A 19,622-nucleotide genomic window follows, 5' to 3' on the forward strand; every position below is an offset into this window, starting at 1 on the left:
CAACTGGCTTTTGCCTTCTTTGTGACATTAACTGCTCTTTCTCCCATTATTTCTGGCAAATTATTCTGTGCCAGTGAGAGTGGAGTAAAGGATTTGCTTCTTGATAAACTGGTGCAAAGTTTTTTTGCCCCTATTTAAGCACAGAACTAGTTTTATAATGAATAGTTTGCTCTTCTCCTCTGAACAAGTTTCTTGCCTTGTCAGACTCTTTGGGATGTTTCAGAATTTCCTGATGAACAATGACTTTGAGTACAGTACGGTCATATTCAAAAAGATTGACAATCAACCTATGGAAATAAGACAACAGTTATGATAAACCTGGTTTAGTCTATTTTAAAAAGACATTAACATACAAAGAGGTGGGCATTGTGGCCATCGTCATCTTGGATGTTTTTGCAAGCAGCAGAGTGCCACCCAGAACAGCAACCTTATTGGATCCGGATCAATCTGGCTTCTGTTGTAAAGCTGTTAAAAAAGTTAGCTTCCATAATTTGAGCTAAATTTACAGCTAAGTGTTAAAGTAATCTCAGAAGCTAATTGCTTATAGCAATGATGTGATAGTGACCTGTTGATCACAAGGTAGCCCCACACTAAAGCATACCCTGCTTCATCATCTATTTTACTCTAAATAGATCATTTACTAAATGAACATCATGATGTATTGAAGAAGACTTGATACTAGTGATTGAGACCATGAGATACCACTGAGATAATAAATCAAGTGAGTAGCAGGGCTTCTCATAGACTTCCATGCAATCTGACTAATTTCAGCAATCGGAGAAGTCGCCCCTTGGTGGCCAGCAGAGCAGAAATTCAAGTTTAAAGCAGTTCTGCATGGGCTTCCCTTTTCTGAACCAGATTTGAATTTTTTTTTTATTGAATTGTATTTGTCTTTGATGTGTTCGTTTCGATGAACATGACAGGTAAACCAGATATAAATGGGGCCATTGTGTCACAGGGAACTAAAAGAAAGCTGTCTAATAAAATATACATTGTCACTTGTCCTTTAATCCTGCCTCTCTGAGTCAGCATGATGTGAAGTGTTCAGTCTGATTCACCATGGTGACCACAGTAGTAGATCTTGGGTTTTCTCATTCATTCCCTCCATACTCTTTGGATGTCAGTGGCTTGTTGGTGAGTGAGGCACCTATTGACCAATCTATGAGTAATGATTCACGCCAGCTAGCAGATTAATGATGTTCATCAGCTCCTTTCCGCACACCAGCACTGCAAACCTTCCCTCTGCCATGTCCTCCATCTCTGCTTATCAGATCCCCATTTGTAATAGTATTGCTCCAACTGCCGCAGTCCTTTCCAGCAGCAGACCTGGTTAAAGTTCCATCCAAGGCACAAACACTCACACACTGACTGCAATTACTGCCCTTTCCAATACTGTAGGCATCTCTCCAAACTGTAAGCCTGCGCACTCACCCTTCAGAATGTTTTTGTCTGTTTGATTTTCTTTACGTGCAAACTCTATCAAGACTTTTCTTGAAAATGTTCAGACTTGTAAGATATTAATTTTACGGTTAAACTTATATTGATATTGAAATAGTTCACATGACATATAACACTAAGTAAAATTGTTATTTAGGGAAAGCTTGGGCTAAATAAATCATAAGGTTTTAACATGATATTTATACATGATATAACAAAATATTTATCTTGAAAATGTCCTGAAATATATTAATTGCTTACCTGATTTCCTTCTACATGGGCCCTACAAATACACATTTACTTACAGAAGTTTGTATTACTATTTGGACTCTACCCTGTCAGAGCAGCCCTAACACAATTCTGTGGCTTTGACATTATGTTAGGAGGAAGACTTGTTTTTCCCAACTTCAGACTACAACACTAATTGTTGTACTTTCCCTCCTGCTGGTTCATTATTTAAATATTTATATTATTTATTATTATATTACATTATATTTAGTTATTGTATTATTAGAAGTTTGTTATGTTCTTAATTTGATCATCACTAATCCACATCACATGATTTGAGACAGGAGGAGTTAATGGAGATTTTAGGGTGTTGAAGCCTTCAACAATATGATTAGGTCAAATGAATTGCTTTCAGCAACATGATACGATTCCATATCACGCCTTGTTATTTCATTTTGGTGGGTGGAAATTGTGCACATGTCAATTTGTCAATGTTTTCATTGGGATAAAGCAGTTTTCTAAAGTTCATTGAACTACTAGACTTGAAAAGTTGAGTGTGAAATGAAAAACCCAACTTATAAAAGAGCAAAATACTGTCACTCTCTCATCCTTAATTTATGTGGATATCTAAAACTATAATGCCTTCCTATAGGTAAAATGTATGTACTCATTCCATTTCATCAAAAGCACAAATCACTAAGTTGATGTGTGATGCTGAGCCTGTATTTATATTTCTGAACCCTTACCCAGCATAAGCCATAGCCCAGCATTAATCACCCTAACCCAGCATCAACCACCCTAAAGCCTCAGTAATCACCATTCAGGTTTCTCCTTGCTGCAAATCGACAGTGTCATGAAAACTCACATCAGCAACATGGTTTTCATCCATCCATGTTTGCGTAATTAGAAACTTTTAGATGTGCACATGTTTCATTAAGAACCCTTTTCATCCAAATAACCCTTTTTGGAAGAAACAGTTCTTCAACAAGTCACTGTCTCCATATATCTGGAAAACTGCTCTAGGTCATGTTTCTGGGGTCCCCCTCCTTCCTGTAGACCAATTTTTGTCTTTCTGTAGGGAGGACGGGGGACCTTTTAGGGGGAGATAGCAGGTTGACAGTATAGGCCACAGAAAAGTGCTGTACATCATCTGAAAGCTGGGGACCTGAAGATTAAGAAACTAGAAGTGTTTCTAGTCATAAATCCCTATATAAATCATTGACAAACATCATTGACAAACATGGATCTATTGTTAGACACCTTTTCAAATGTTCAAACGGCTTAGAACATTATTATCAAGGTAAATGATTCATCCACTCCATTCTCATGCTCAATTGTCTTATAAGTTGATGCAACAACTTTTGAGTTGATACCATTTTTTACACTGATTTGGTGCAAAACGCAAAACATTTTGACCAATTTATCAAAATGGTCAAAAATCCCTTCAAAATACCACATTGATATACCAAGATCGTGAGGAACACCATGGAAAATCCATCCAAAATCCCAAACTGGAGCGGATCAGCATAATGTGAGAGGAGACTAATGGGTACCAATAAAAACCTGTCTTTCAACTTTAGAGGTCAAGGCACACCTCTGAATATGGCCATGTCCGTTTTTCCCTTGCCCAAATTAAGCCTAACGATAGAGCATTGTTTTACTTACTTCCTGACAAGATGCCATGACATACCTCACATTATCTAGTTGGAAACCAGTATTATGTACTCTAGCCTGCCACAATCTCTAATAGATGGTAACGTCGGCCTTGGACAACGGTCTACTAAGGGTTAAAGAGGTTACATTTCTGAGACCAGCTATGATCTTCAGTGAAGCTGCTCAGTGGCGAGCAGATCATATTGGAATTTTGCTACACAGCTAGCAGCTGGAAATCTCACTTAAAAAGAAAAAAGAAAACCTTCAGGGATATGGTTTAACATTTTATAAAACTGTAACCTTCTTATGGTGTATACATGTTCAAAAAACTGAGCTTCACATTGAGAATATTTTAGAAGTTTGGACCACAGATTCTGTGAGCAGTCTTTTCCCTTTACGATAACATGGACAGGTTGGACCCCTAACCCCCACCCTCAACCACCACCTCTCCTCCCCATCACCCTCCCACCCAGTAGAGATACTGTAGCTGTTATCTCCACGCAGTAATTCGTAGGAAAAACCCCAATCCCACTCCACAGGGGGAGCATGCCCAACAAATATGATCTATGGCATACAAATGAGGCCAGTAATTTATTCATAAATCATCATGGCTGCCTTTGCTGGCAGGGCCCTTTTTAATTGTCTTTGATTAACAGTGGCGTGTGCTGGAGATAGGCGCTCGGCTGCGTTCAGGTCCCCCTTTGTTCTCGGGTGGTATCGCAGGCTTCCCAGGGAAATCATGTGTCAGAGTGGAAGGAAATCAGGGGCTCAGCTTGATATCCATATACTTTGTGTGCGTGTGTGTGTGTGTGCGTGTGTGTGTGTGTGTGTGTGTGTGTGTGTACACACACTACTAATGCACAGAATCACATTTGGAAGGTTGTGCGTTTTTCAGAGACACGAACAGACAATCTTTTCATTTACATGTATGAACACGGCAGAGATGTGCTGCAGACATATGCTAAAGCATACGTACATACATGTAGCCAACACATGTGCACATATGCATGCAAGCGTTAAAACATCAGACACTAGTTATTAGGTGAGGAAAGCTAATACTGAGGAGATTCAACCCTGTTACAATGTAAAGAAAAACATGAAAGTTGATTTTCTTCATACACAACATCTAATTATAATTCAAGGACTCTCCTGTGTGTGTGTGTGTGTGTGTGTGTGTGTGTGTGTGTGTGTGTGTGTGTGTGTGTGTGTGTGTGTGTGTGTGTGTGTGTGCCTATTGCAAAATCTTTCATCTGATAGCAGGTGTATTCCCGGAGACCCAAGGATTTGCAGTGTCAAAATTGGTGCAAATTGGCCAGATATTGGTGCTATAACAACAAACTTTACCTTTGGTTTGCAATTTTTTAAACACAATTCTATAAAACAAAAATGTACTTAAATTACTTAAATTTCTTCTTCACTTCTTTCAATGTATTTACAGCATTAATCTGGAATTGTGACACATTTTCTTGAAACAAAAGGGATTAGTCCAATGAGTGCAATGGGGGGGACCAACTATCATCCAATTAGCGCAAGGGGCAGAACTAATACTGATACAAGTGTTGTCAGCTGTGCAGTTTGAGTAGCAAGGCACCTGATTTATATACTACTTATTTTGAAGTACTTTTGGGGAAAATATCTTCATAATATTATTTAAAATTAATAGAGCAAAGCGTTGAACAGACAAACCATCCTTAGATCACTGTGAAGTTCAAACATGTTTTTGCTCTCGCTATTTCCACTATTCTCGTCCCTCTTCCTCAAGCACCATGTGTGTCGCTCCATCGCACCAAAGATGATAAACAAGTGTTGAGTAGCCAAATACAATGTGCGCTGGTTGCCGTGTGACGATGTTCATGAACAATGCTTCGGTCCAAACACTAACAACATTTATTTCCTTGAGCTGCCAGAAGACCTAAAAGCAACAGATTACATTGATCTGCTACGTAAATGTTCGTGTGAAATGTCAATGGAAGTACAAAGCCACAGCTTTTGTCTTTCTTTTTCTTCTTTTAATGGCAGTACTCTCAGTGTACATGGAAAGTACACACTGGGCAGCATTATAGCAGACAGGGCAGTCAAATTTTATGTATTCATTTTACTCAAAAACAATATTATACACTCACTGCCTGGGGTTTTACAACTTCTTAAGGATTCTCATTAGGTTTAATAGGAGCACATTATGACAGCAGCTAAAATGACAGTGTCTTACTGGTATGTATGTGAATGCACTCATACATTTCTATGTCATAAATTAAACCAGCATAGTGCGGCTTTTATAATAATTTTCTTGCCACTGTTGATTGAGTTAATTTCTCTAAGACCCATTGATTCACTTTGAATAACATTAGACTGCTTGGATTCCTTTTCCTTTCAGTAATTGGCTTTGTATATTTACAATGACGGGAAGATTTAATGGCACACAGGAATGTACACACAGCTCGGCTGTACTTCCTGCCTGGATTATAACAATGCATTTCATTCCTGACTTTACTCTTTTACTTTAGTCAGAATAATAAGCATGTATGTGCTTTTACTTGCTGTGACATCACTGATTGGGTGCAGCCAGGGGCAACCTGCCCGAAAGTTTCAACCTCGAGAGGTGCATTTTGTTTCATATAATTGGAAAAATGTTGGAAATTTGTCAACTACAGATTTTGATGTAAAAGTACACATAAATATAAAAGATTTACATTGGAATTACAAAGAAAAATATAAAATAAGTGTGGACGTAAGCCCTTAAAATAAGCTACAATATGATTATAATAGTTTTTCTATTGCTATTCATCTAAGTGGCAGGATTATTGTGCATAATGTGTTGATCCTGTGAGTGTGTGCATGTGTGCGTGTGTATGTGTGTCCATTCTACCTGTTTGTCTCTTTCAGTCTGCCATAAAAGTACAAAGAAGTCACTTTACAGGAAAGTGTAGACCACCTGAGTGTCTCTGCAACATTCACCTGTACAAGGTTACGTCGTTGAGCCGAGGTTGAGGGTTATTCAGAGCAGCTTGGCTCTGGCTACAAATGAGGAAGGAGCATTAGTAAAGGTGGGAAAGGTTGCCATCTTAGAGTGAGCATGATTGATGCGGGCACCACGGCAGGCAGCAGCGCTCACGCCGAGCCCTCGCCGACTGTCGCCGCAGCGACAGGCAGCAAGAGGAAGTGAGTTGACCTCAGGGTCATCGTGACAAAATGCTTAACAACGGTAGCAAAGCACTCTGCGTTTGGGTCAGGGTCATATTCTCTGAACACAGAGGAGGCTTGCTAGCTGCCATGTATTATTTAGATTCAAGAGCCCAGCACATAAATGTTGCAACATTGCAACGATTTCAAACTGCTTTAGCAAGATGGTCATGTCTCTGAGAAACCTTGCAGAGATCTTCTATTTCATACACTGGGTATGAGTATTCTTATTGTTATTCATTGTTGTCATGGGGAATTTAGTGTCTCACGATATAAATCTTGAACTTAGATGCTTTACCCCAAGAATTACACCATTGTCATTCTTGAGGTTAAGCACCAAGAATGCGGCGAGAATGAAACTCTTGTTATCCTCGGGGTAAAGAATTGTCATTGTTGAAACTTAAAGGTTTTGAATTTCAATGCACACAAAAAATGGCTTTGAGCAGCTTCAATTCTAATATATCAGCATCAGCCTACAAAAGCTCACAGTGCCAGAGCCCTTGTAGCTCCAGTACATGTGTAATCTATTTGATGTGTATGTGCATTCAAGCCTCTCGTGAATGTTTGTGCGTGTCCTTCAGACCAAACTCAGCATGCTGAGCAATAGGCAGCAGTTAGCTGGATTTTATATTCCGAAGTGAAGCCAGGGGAGGCAGACCCTGACCTCCGCCTCAGTAACCCAGAACCACGGCTGTAGGCCTCATCTCCATAGGAATCAATAGACTACAGTAATAATGGTGATCTATGGGGCAGACATCAAAGAAAGCACTGACCTTTCCGTGTTGGGGGATGACCACCGAGCTCCATGGGCGCGTGTGTATAGAATAAATGTTTTGTCACAGAAGAAAGCTCATAGGCATATGCACATGTTACACACTTGTATGTACACACATGTCCCTGGCCTACATGAATATGAAGCAAAATACATGCATTTACACATGAAATGGGGATATGCAAGCTCCATGCCTGCCCTCACCTATGTTTATCAAATAAGTGATTTTGTTTGATTTGAAATTATTTATTTTGTTCTTGGGTTCATTTCTTGAAAAGTCACATTTCAAACACAGCTTTTCGATTTAAATTTGTGGGAAAGATCATAGATAAGATAATGCCTCTGATTCTGATAATCATGCAGGGAGAAAAATACCCATAAAATATCAGGTACCTACAGAAAATGTAAAAAAACGATTCTATTCTATATAATGATTATATTCCTTCAGCAGTTTGCATGCAGAGCTTACAGATTCACAGAGGATGACATCTCCACTGCCCTCTTCTCTGTCCGAACACATGTTAAATATAACATCACCTCCATCAGAATGTTGTTTTCTTGATTTCAGCATTCAACACAATGTCCCCAGTCAAAGTTACTGCTAAACGTCTCTGGGCTTGAGTATCACACTCTGCAACTGGTTATTGGACTTACTTACGAGCAGACCACAGATGATCTGGATTGCCAGCCGCAGTTCCTCCGCAGAGCCCCCCAGGGCTATGTACTCGGCCCCCTGGTGTTCACGTGTTACACTACAACTGTTACCCCCCGACGTGAAGAGAACTCTGTTGTGAAATATGTACACACACTATCATATCGTCATCAGCTGTATTACAAATTACAATTCAGAGTCATATTGGTTGGAAATCAACAGTCTTTTAGAGTGGTGTTTAGGGAACTAATGCTCAACGTCAGTTAAACCAAGTGGCAGATTTTTCACTTTCGGAAAAAGGTGGCACAGAAACACACTCATGCCTTCAACACTGGAACTTCGGAGGAGCCGGGTTACCGTTATAAGTTCTGGGATCACAGAGAACCTGACATAGGCCCAATCCCAATGTCCCCCTCACGGACTCGCAGCTTTGATGCCATTCCTGTTAATTGCCTGAGGGCTTAGGGCTGTCCCACGGTCAAATGTGTGAGGGCTCGTTCGCTGACTTTTTGAGCCTTTTATGCCCACTTTCTGTAAGTCAGCATGGATGCTGACTTTGCCTGAGGGAATTACCCACAGTTCATAGCGTTTCACCGTGAAACAAGGGGTTACCAGGGGAAGCCCGAAGGAATGAAAGGAAAAGGTAAACAAAGAGGACGGCGCATGTGTGGAATGTTACATTTACAAAGAAACGTTGATATTTAAGATTTAATATGGAACATAAAAGACTTGAAATCATAGGAATGTCATCATAGGCTACACACCTGGTTTAATCATCAACCAGTTATTTTAATTTAGCATATTGAAGCCATTTTAACTAAAATAAGTCTGGTCTCGGATAAAATCCTAGAAGACGTTCATGCTGTAAAACATGTCAAATAAAAACCAGCATGTTTACATAATATATTTTGTGTCATCAAAGTAAAGTGACTTGCCAAGTGCTGTCCCATTTGCATTTACCATTTCAAGCCCTCACAGTCAACCATTCACCAGGTGACGTCAGTTAAGTCCATGCGGGTTCAGGGCTTAGACCTTAGGGGGGCCATTGGGATTGGGTCATGGTATTCCCACATCTACATTTACTGTTTCTGACGGGCTTTTTTGACCAGGATGGAGAAGGAAAGTGCACTGGCCAGGCAAGAATCCTCTTCAGTGGGAGTTTAAAACTGCCCAGATACTAAAAGGCCATCAACAGATGGTTCACCCGGCTGCTGTCTGACGAGTGATAAGCCTACAGAAGTATTTGCTGCTGTGCCAAGCCACTACAGAGCAGCTTCTTTCCTCAGGCCACTCAAGACCACCTCATCCTCCACCATAAAAAAAACAAAAATCTAATATTGTGCATTATTACCGATATATTAGCTGGTACTGTATTTGAATATGATGTAAAATAGCTCCACCTCAACCAGCTTCAACAATAAACAGCGACCTACAAATGGAGGCGTCAGTTTTAACAATTTAATAATGTTATATGGACCATGTTGGAGTCACGTTTATGTCACTGCAGTTGCGCTGCATTGGGGTGGCAGAAAACAGCGGAAACAAGATGAAACGGATGACATCTTGGGAAAGGATGCCTGCATTTAGAAACAGTGGCCTGCTGTCGAGCCAGGGATCAACCTTGTGATTAAAGGACGTCCCACTTTACACACAACACTAAGCAGAACGATAACCAAAAGATTATAGTCATACCGACCAGGCCTCTAGTCTCATATCATTTCAAAAGTGCAAGCTGATTGATATTAGACAGTTTTTGATTGATCAGCATTGGCCCTGACCATCAGTCAGACTATATTGTGTATGGAACAGTTCTGGGGCACCTTAGACCTGTTCCCTTATCCACAACTTTGTTCTGCTTTGGTGCTTGATTAACACTCTCAAGAAGAAGTCATTTGCATGGATGGATTCATTTCCAGGACAATAATATGTAAAAAGAAAAAAGTGTGTTGATTAAGTGGATTAATTAGTTAACAAAAAAGCTTTTGGCAATATATATATATATATATATAATATTTTTATAAACACAGCAAGAGAGAGCGAGAGACCTCGACAGACGGCTCGGTACAGCAGTTCCTCCTGGCCTCCATCAACACCCAAACCCCCAGGCTACACCTCGCCCCCACACCCCACCCCACCCCCAGCCCAGGGCCTCTCTCTGGGGTCGTTATGGGCTCTGACATGCCCCGCTGGCTCCATGAATGTTAATGCCTAGTGGAGGGAGCTACGGGTCCAAACACACACACACTTCTGTGTTTTTATGGAGTATGTTCACAATCTGAGCATACACAAATACAAACACACACACATGCAGACATAGAAAGCAGTTCCAGAGGGTCACCACAGTCACAGTCTTGCTATCTGATCAGAGATCACAGAGATAGCAGATAGCATGTCCGTGTCACCCAAGTAGCCGCCGGCTCAGCAGCGCTCCACGTTAGGAGCAGGTTGCAGAGGAGGGACAGAGAGAGAGGTGATGTATTCAGGAGGATCCCCACACCTCCCAAAATTAGTCCCGATTTTAATTTTTCTGACATGTTCAAAACTGGCATTAAAGGGATACTGTGGAGTGAGAGTGTGTTGTGTTTAGAAGCCCTACTGAAGCCACAGATCACCAACCACATCAATTTATCAATATGTGCTCACTTTTCTAAGCATTTGATTTACTTCTATTACTAACGTTTCCAACTGTAATACAATGTGATTTTATGTTTAACTCCTTACTTCGTCCCCTGATCAAATTTCAGCATCATTCCTTATCGCTATTTACTTTCTCTCCTCTTGTCAGCTCATCCTTTTTTTACTCCTACCCTTCTTCTCCTCCTCATCCTTCTCTTGCTACCTCTTCATCTCTTTCTCCTCTCCACCTTCCTCCTCTGCCTCAGCCCGTCCTCTTCCTCCTTTCCTCCCTCTCCCTGCTCCTATGTTTCATCTTCTCTCTCATTGTCTTCTTCCTCATTACCCCTCCTCACCGTCCTCCTCCTCACATTACCTTGTCCCCCCTCTTGTATCGATTATCATATCCTCCCTTCTTCCTTCTCCCTCCTCCTCCTCCTCCTCGTTGAGTATTCTGGAGTAGAGACGATCGGGCGCTCCACTGGAATAAGAATTCCTGCATTATTTGATTATCGGAGTTTATTGTAATCCTTGACCCTGGCCCTGCATTTCAAACACAGATTGTGGATAAGGGTGCTGTGATGTGTGTGTGTGTGTGCGTGTGTGTGTGTGTGTGTGTGTGTGTGTGTGTGTGTGTGTGTGTGTGTGTGTGTGTGTGTGTGTGTGTGTTGTGTGTGTGTGTGTGTGTGTGTGTATGCATAACACAACTTGTCTTTTATGGTGAGTCAGAGTGCAGATTACTGTAAATCTTGTTCATTTAAATGTCCATATGCGCACACACACACACACACTCCATGACAAAACCTACAATGCAGGAAGTGTGTGTGTGTGTGTGTGTGTGTGTGTGTGTGTGTGTGTGTGTGTGTGTGTGTGCATAAGGGATGGCCATCCTCTGGTTGACCCTGGTGTTGATGATGGTGATGACTCCACTAGTAATGGCAGAAGAGAATCGGCACACACACACACACACACACACACACACGTACTACCTATTGAATTCTCAAGTAAAATGCTGTTCTGTTAACATAATTCTCTGTTAAATATCCCAAAATACGAAAACAAAAACAAGTTTGACAGTCCAAATATGGTCACTTCCTTCACTGGTTGCAAAAAATCCATTATTGCAACAAGAAAAATGCTGAACTTTTGCTACGTCGACTCCTTACAATCTAACATTTGATTTCTTGAATCAGAGGCAGTGAATCCCACGTATACTGCCCTGTTGCTGTAAATGATCACCAGTGTATTAAATGTGTTGTAATCCACGGCAAAGTCCTGTCAATTATTCCCCACTAGGTTTTGAGTACTATTTGGTAAAAACTACCATGGCCAGCTGTTGGAGCCAATTTCTGAGCCTTTTTTTTATGAAAAATGAAACTTTATATTTGTGAGTTGACTCTAGATTCCTGGAAATAAATGGAACTGAGTGAGAATGCTTACATGGTTGAGAAGTTGTAAAATATTGACCTTGTCACACTGCACACCAAAGGTCATATTTTAACCAAATAAGAGGCAGTATACACAGTGTATACCAACACTTTCATCCCTAACATGTCACATACAGACCCTTGGCTAGGTCCTGTTGATGCAACACTTAAACAGAATTGAATTTGACTGGCTGGGTATGAGACCAGAATATATTCACATGTTTAGCTACTGTAGCTGGCGAGCTAACGGCTAACATTCTAGCCAGCTATGAAAATGCCTGTTTGTCAGTCACAATAGCTCTCCAAGCTAACTGGTTAGCATGGTCGCTGCTGTTTTGGACTCAAAGATAAACTAGCCGAGTATAATTTTACAATAGTAAAACTCAAAAGAGAGAACAATGGGGAACTCGGTACCCTGCTGTCAGATGAGGAATGGGACATTCCTAGCATTCATTCCTCTTCTATATGTTCACGTTATGCCCTTACAAAGTCTTACATCAGCTACATTTCTCTAAACTTGCGAGAATATTTCCAAGCCTAAACCCGTATATGATAGGTGCAAACAGACCCCAATGAGTAAGTTGTGGTCTTGCCCAAAACTCGTCCTTTTTTGATACAATGTCCAAGCCATAATATTGTGCCCTGTCCTTCCAGGTGACTCCATGTTCCTGCTCACTTACAGAAGTTCATTGCCATGTTTATTAACTAGATGTTGAAATTTATTTAAATGGAAGGAACCACATAATCAATGGATCAAAAATGTGATGCAGAACATAAAGCTGGGGGAAATCAGATGCACCGGGAAGCCAGAATAGAAGATTTTGAGAGAGATTACCGTGTCATGTGCACTACCCACCACCAGGGGATTTAAAATGCTCAGAATGTTGATCCGAAGGAGAAAATAGAAAGCCGGTAGTTGCTCGTGCAAGGCCCCATTGTATGCATCAACATGTTGTACATGATCCAAAGCAATAACGCCAATGGCGTTGTGTTACACATCAAGCTCACTCTGGACTCCCAATGCTGTGATGCTTGTGTAAAACAGAGCGGCGATAAGCCAAAATTCAGTATAAAAGAAGAAGGTTTTCTTTTTGTGATTATGGCGGAATCTCTGAAAAGAAAAAGAGAAACAAAGAATATTAACTTTACCCCATTAAATCCAATAGATTGCTACATTTAGTTGATTTAAATGTCTGTGTTTCTGGGTTGTTATGCATTATTGGTTTTCTTTTTACATGAATTTTGGATGGTAAAAAAACAAAAATAAAAACAGCAAATATAGAGGATTAAGCACTGGAATTAAGGATTCAATTTGAAACCAAACGTAAATATATCCCGTCCATCTAATTTCTCCAGCACCCATAAAACACACTAAATGAGCTTGCAGAGAGAACATCTAACTCCACACACACACACACACACACACACACACACACACACACACACACACACACACACACACACTGTATTGACAGGTCAGACAACCAATAGCAGGACATTTTTATCAGCTTGTACACCAGTCTTACTTTCCCAATAACTTTGACAGCTTTCCATTGAAGTGTGCATGACAGAGAAAGAGAGAGAAACAAAAGAGAAAGGGTGGCCGCTTTTAACACACACACACACACATTCAGACTGAATAGTGCAATGGTAAGCCAATTGAGTGAAAGAAAAATCACTCCTACATGCATAGTGGCAGGCAACGGAAATTTCCCTGCAACCCCAATGACTGGCTATTAATAAATGGAGTAAGAGCCTAATGAGAACAGAATCCTCTGGAGGCGACGCTTCTTTTCTCTTTGCTGCATGCCCCTTCTCTCTCTCTCTCTCTCTCTCTCTCTCTCTCTCTCTCATCATTCCCTCTTTCACAAGGTGTTAATAAAGTGAACTCCCATTTAGACATGAACTCAACTCAACACCAGCTCAGCTCTGCTGTTGTTCTGTTCAACCTTATAGCACAATATGTGTGATACACATAAGACCAATATTGTTATTTCCAAACAGGAGTCTCATTCCGAACCAGATTGCATTGCATTGAATCGGAGTCATTTACTTCAATTACCAATTTTGCAACAGCTACGCCCATTATTATTATTATTATTATTATTATTATTATTATTATTATTATTATTGTTGTTGTTGTTGTTGTTGTTATTGTTTTTATTATTATTTCTCATATTCTATTTAAATATTAAGAGTAGCCACTTATTTTTAATACTTAATTTAAGTACTACAACAGTTATATAGTTCTGCATTACTGAAATAACATGAATATTAATAAAAAGAAGTGTAATTAAGTTTTTGTAGTAAGGCCCTTTACAAAATGCTATATGATAATATTAATATTATATCATGGTTGTGTATTACCCAACATTAACTACAACATTTTAATGTGAAATCCCTCTATTGTGTAATTTGTTCTAAAACTATATAATACATGTATACCTAATCTGCAAAGTAACTACTGTCTGTAGCTGTCAGTTTAATATAATGTTGTGAAAAGTAAGACAATTTTAAATAATATCTGAGTATAAAATAATGTCAAATGGAAATACTCAAGTAAAGTCGTCTGGCCTTAAAATTCAACTTACAGTCCTTAAGTATATGTTATAATTTACCACAAATATCAGTGTCAAAATGATACCTTTGATATTTCTGTATATGTTGCATAGTCCCATTTTAATGTATTTCATTACCACACAGAAACTGAGGGGCCAGATAGGATTCAAGCATAGAAAAACGACACCTTTCAGAGGGAGTTTAATTAATCTGGTCGTGAAGAAATCTTCCAATAGTATTCTATGCTTTAGTGACAAGTTTGAGTGTGTCAGATTGAGACTGTATTCTTTTGGGTAGAGATGAATGCTCAGAACGGTAGAGCGACTGATATGGCTTACAGAACCTGAGAATTAAATTACTTTAACTCTTCATAGACAAATCCACTGCTGCAACGCTCTGTTATTTTTTAGTGGTTTATACTCCATTTATTTCTTCATATTTACTCACGTCACCAATAGAAAAGCACACACAGGCTCCAATCGACCCTCCTTCCTTCTGTCTAGCTTGAGAAAACAGCATTCATGTGGATCTACAGTATTTGCTTTTAAAGACATTGTGAAAAAAATGTCTATTCTTTACAATGTATAGTTTTGAGGAAACTGTCTTTTGAATGCTAAAGGAACAAAGCGGTCAAGCGTGGGCAGGTACCAGGTTGCTGTAGTTCTGTCGTTAAACAGCAGGGAACTGGCTAACTGCATTGTTTTTACATGAACCAGAACAGGGTGAAATAAATCAATATGATTGGTTGATTGAAAACTTTTTTTTCAGTTTTGTTCCGTTTCCACCTTATTTCGCACCCTTTCTTCAGGTCTGCTTCAGCTTGTGTGATTATAACTGTGCTACTATCTTAACCCTAAACAGGACTCTGTCGATAAAATGCATTCCATTCATCTTTATTTTCGGGATGATTGAATAGCATTGTACATGCCACAGTATTTGTGTCCCAGTGTGCCAAAGCCTGTCCCCATGAGCCTTTAGAAAAAAACTGAAAAAATAGATCCAAAACAACGCACACAACCAGTAGTACAATAAAAAACAAAAAACAAATCTGTCCGTCTTAAAAATGACAAATTTAAATTCCTGAAAAACACAAGCAAAGTTACTCACCCACAGAGGTTTCACCCCGTCACTAAATTCAATATTAGCAAATAAAATGAAATGAAGGGAACACATTTAGTTGATCATAGCAGTTTTCAATCCAAAACTTGAATTATACACTTGTATATCATTTTAAAAGGCTTGACGAGAACTGACGTGATCAGTCAATCAGCCAACGAGTCAGTTTCCATAATCAGTTAATCGTTTGACTCATTTGTGCTTTTGGGCGATTTCTCTATTTTATATAACCGTACGTTGAATATCTGCCAAAACAATTTGAAGTTGTCACCTCGAGCTTGATTAATAGAGAAAACAATCATCACATCGAGCGGTAATAATAAAAGAAATAGAAAATCTTTAGTTGCAGCACTCGACTTGATCACTGCAGAAGGGCTTGACTCGGCCTGCTTCCATTCCATGCAGAGGTTTCAGATTTGTTCAGCTCATGATTTCATCATATTTATATAAAAAATGTTTTAATTGTGACACTGACTTAACTATGAATTATTATTTGTAGGTTTGTGTACATACTTGAGCTTTAGTTGTGCAGCACACTTCATACACTCTCGTGTTCATGGACCAAAACTCTGTGCTATAACACACAACACTGCCATCTAGTGGTGCCTTGGAGACCCTGCTGTGGTGACACATACACATGAAGCAGGGTTTCTCCAAACACACACACACACACACACACTGGTGAAAGTATAATCATCCTTTTCAGCAGACTGTCCCTGGGAGCCACATACCCGGCTAATGTTAGGACAATGGTTCTCAAAGTGGGGTCTGGGGGCTTGCCTGGGGTGCTTGAGGAGGAGTCCACTGGGTCCCCTGCAAAATGACAAAAATAGGTAATTTCATGATCGTTTAATTAATTATAGTAGTGTTACAAAAGCTTCACAATGAGCTTTTACATTCGCTTTTTAAGTTTATTATTCTGTAAATCAAAATAGTTTCCAGTTTCATGCAATGGGAGGTCCAGGAATCGAACATGTCCCACTGTCCGCAAATATTTGAGAATTCTTCGAAAACAGCAGCCAGTTAAATCGTCAATATCACTGTGCTAGCTAGAACATAAATGCCACACAAATGTGCAAGGCTGCATTTTTAATTGCTGTGTGTGTATGTGTGTGTGTGTGTGTGTGTGTGTGTGTGTGTGTGTGTGTGTGTGTATGAGCGTAGTGCATGCTTTCTGAACTGTATGCTTTCTGACTTGTGACTAACAGGGAGTGTGTAGGGGCTCGAGTTAATGAGGTTGGCTGAGCGATGGGGGGACGTTGCTGGTCTTCAGGGGCCGATAGGGCCCATTGGTTCCTCTCCTCTCTTACAGCAAGAAATGGAGAGGGAAGAGAGACATAGAGAGACAGAGAGGGGGGGACAGCACGAGAATTTAATTTGAATCCAAATCTGTTTTATTTGCATGATAGGAAAGGAAGACGTGAACCAAAGCAACACTGTATCATGTGAGACATAAATATATTTCTTGTGCGTAAACTACAGTCGGTGCATCATCAAGAGGGGAGCACAAGAAAAGGAACGTACGTCGAATAATTTACGAAAATGGCAGAAAACTACTCCAAGTTAGAACAGGAGAGCGGGGAAGTGAAAACTCAGAGGGATTCATCTGTCTGAAATCTCAATATTCCTCCATCGGCTGCAGCCTAATATATCTCACTGAGTGGGTGAGTTATGTGGGGACTCATGCACAGCTGCAGATTTACTGCACAACTTATGAAGCTCCTTGAGAGACTAACTAAAGCCTGGCACTGTATATCATTTTAATGTTCAACCCTCATTCCAACCTTCATTTAAATTTTGCCAACAATGTATGAACGTGTAAATAAGAATGTATGGAAACATAAAAAATATATATATTCAATGTTTCTCTGGCATGTCATTGTTAGATAGATATAGATCATTATGTGAAGCTAAAAGAAAAATAAATTGCAAATAAATTTAGTCAGGATCATAATGTTGTCCGGTAAAATGTTGATCAGTAAAATGTTCGCCAGTAATGTATCTTTTCATATGGTATGCAAGACAATAGGCTATCTGCTGGAAGCAACCAAAGTATGATCTATGTCTGTATGGGTATGTTTAGGCACCTGGCATTACAAGTATGCTGCCCCTCTATTAGCAATGTGCCACACCAGCAACAACACACAAACACACCATACACACAACAGCAACGCTAGTGTGCTCACAGTGTCAATAAGTATGCACGCATTTTGCTGATCCAGATACAAATAACGCACCAAACCAGTCTCCAAAAATCACTCCAATAACCTTGTTTACAGCACAGTCATGACAGCATCACATGGAGCAATTTTCCAAAGAATCAAACTCCTCAAACTAAATAATACCAGATCAATTAAAAATATGTGAAGTGACCACTTCATCTTAGCAGAGCATTAAGGTGGCAGTCCGTTTAATTGTCTTTTAAGTTACTATCTATCAAGTTAAAACATGTGACCCACTAATGAAAGTGCTTGTACTTGCTGCTTTGCCCAGAAATAGGATCTCCATGGCTGTGGCGACATTCCTGCGCAAAATTCACAATTAGTAACGCTTTTTAGTTAGTAATATCTATATATCTAATAATTATCATTAGAATATTGTAATGTATCAGAAAAACCTGCATACAAGTACAGTTCCAGCAAAGCGTTCAGGGATCATGTTGGTGAAGTGATGCACATACTCATAGTCAAATAAAGTTAATTTGTTTAATTTGAATTCATACTAAGCATATTTACTGTATGTATTTTACTTTATGCTTTATGTTTACTTTGTATTGAAAAATATATTTTGATTTGGGGAATGGTTTTGATGTGGTGGCCACAGGCAGTTGTCCTCATTTTTTCCTTATCTAGTTTTGTGTTCTGCTAGTTTCCTAGTGGTGCCTGCAGCCAATCAGGTTCACAGGTAGTCCAGCTGTCCTGGTTTACTTTGTCTCCCAGCACAGTCCCAAAAGCATGGAGGAGGTACCAGGAGACTGGCCTTTAAGCCAGGAGAGCTGGACAGCACCGTAGAAGGGGAATCAGCCCAGCAGCAGGACTGGTATTTGCTCCTTTCTGGAGGAGGAACAACAGGAGAAGCACTGTCAGAAACAAAATCCATGAGGGTGGAATGGCATACCGATGTCCTCTGATGGGACCTGGTCTAACATTGGCATTTGCCAGAGAACACCAGAATTGGCAGCTCTGCCATTGGCCCTCTGTTCTTTTCAAAGATGAAGTTCACACTGAGACCATGTGACAGGCGTGAAAGAGTCTGGAAACATCATGGTGCACGTTATGCTACCTCCATGTAATAGTAAACAGTACCCTGACTGCTGGTAGGTACCAGAATGAAATCCTCAGAGCGAATGTCAGACATTATGCTGGTGCAGTGGGCCCTGGGTTCTTCCTGGTGCAATGGGTCCCGGGTTCTTCCTGGTGCAGTGGGTCCTGGGTTCTTCCCGGTGCAATGGGTCCCGGGTTCTTCCTGGTGACGGAAGTGAAGTGTTGTCTTTGTCCTTTCACAAATAATATGTTTATGATGTGGTGAAAAAGCAGAATTGTTTTTTTTCCAGAAGGCATCAACCAAACACGTAAAATTCATGTTCACTATAGTGTACACAGTCTCCGTAGTTCGAGTGGAGACAGCAAACTTTATTGTTCCTTTCAATCTCAACAAAGGCAGCGCAGACCAGACCCACTCCTTAGCTTTCCCTTAAGGAAACTCAATAAAATGGCCTACAGTAGCTCAAGCTACGCAACAATTTAGCTCAGACAGACTGCCAGGCACTGCTCTGGATCAAATTCACATTGCTAACAGTATAGTTTTGATGGGAAATATTTGTAGTAATTAGTATTTCTGTGTCCTCTTTTCATCATGCTACAGGTCTGTCAATGCTTTTAAACTTTGTATTAAAGAGCTCTTGATTTATTTGCATTGTGTCTTGAATGTTTGCAGTATTGATGATGATCGAGTAATATTGATCGCCTTTATAGCAGGATGACAT

Source organism: Eutrigla gurnardus (genome assembly GCF_963514095.1).
Source record: "Eutrigla gurnardus genome assembly, chromosome: 10".
Taxonomy (NCBI): Eukaryota; Metazoa; Chordata; class Actinopteri; order Perciformes; family Triglidae; genus Eutrigla; species Eutrigla gurnardus.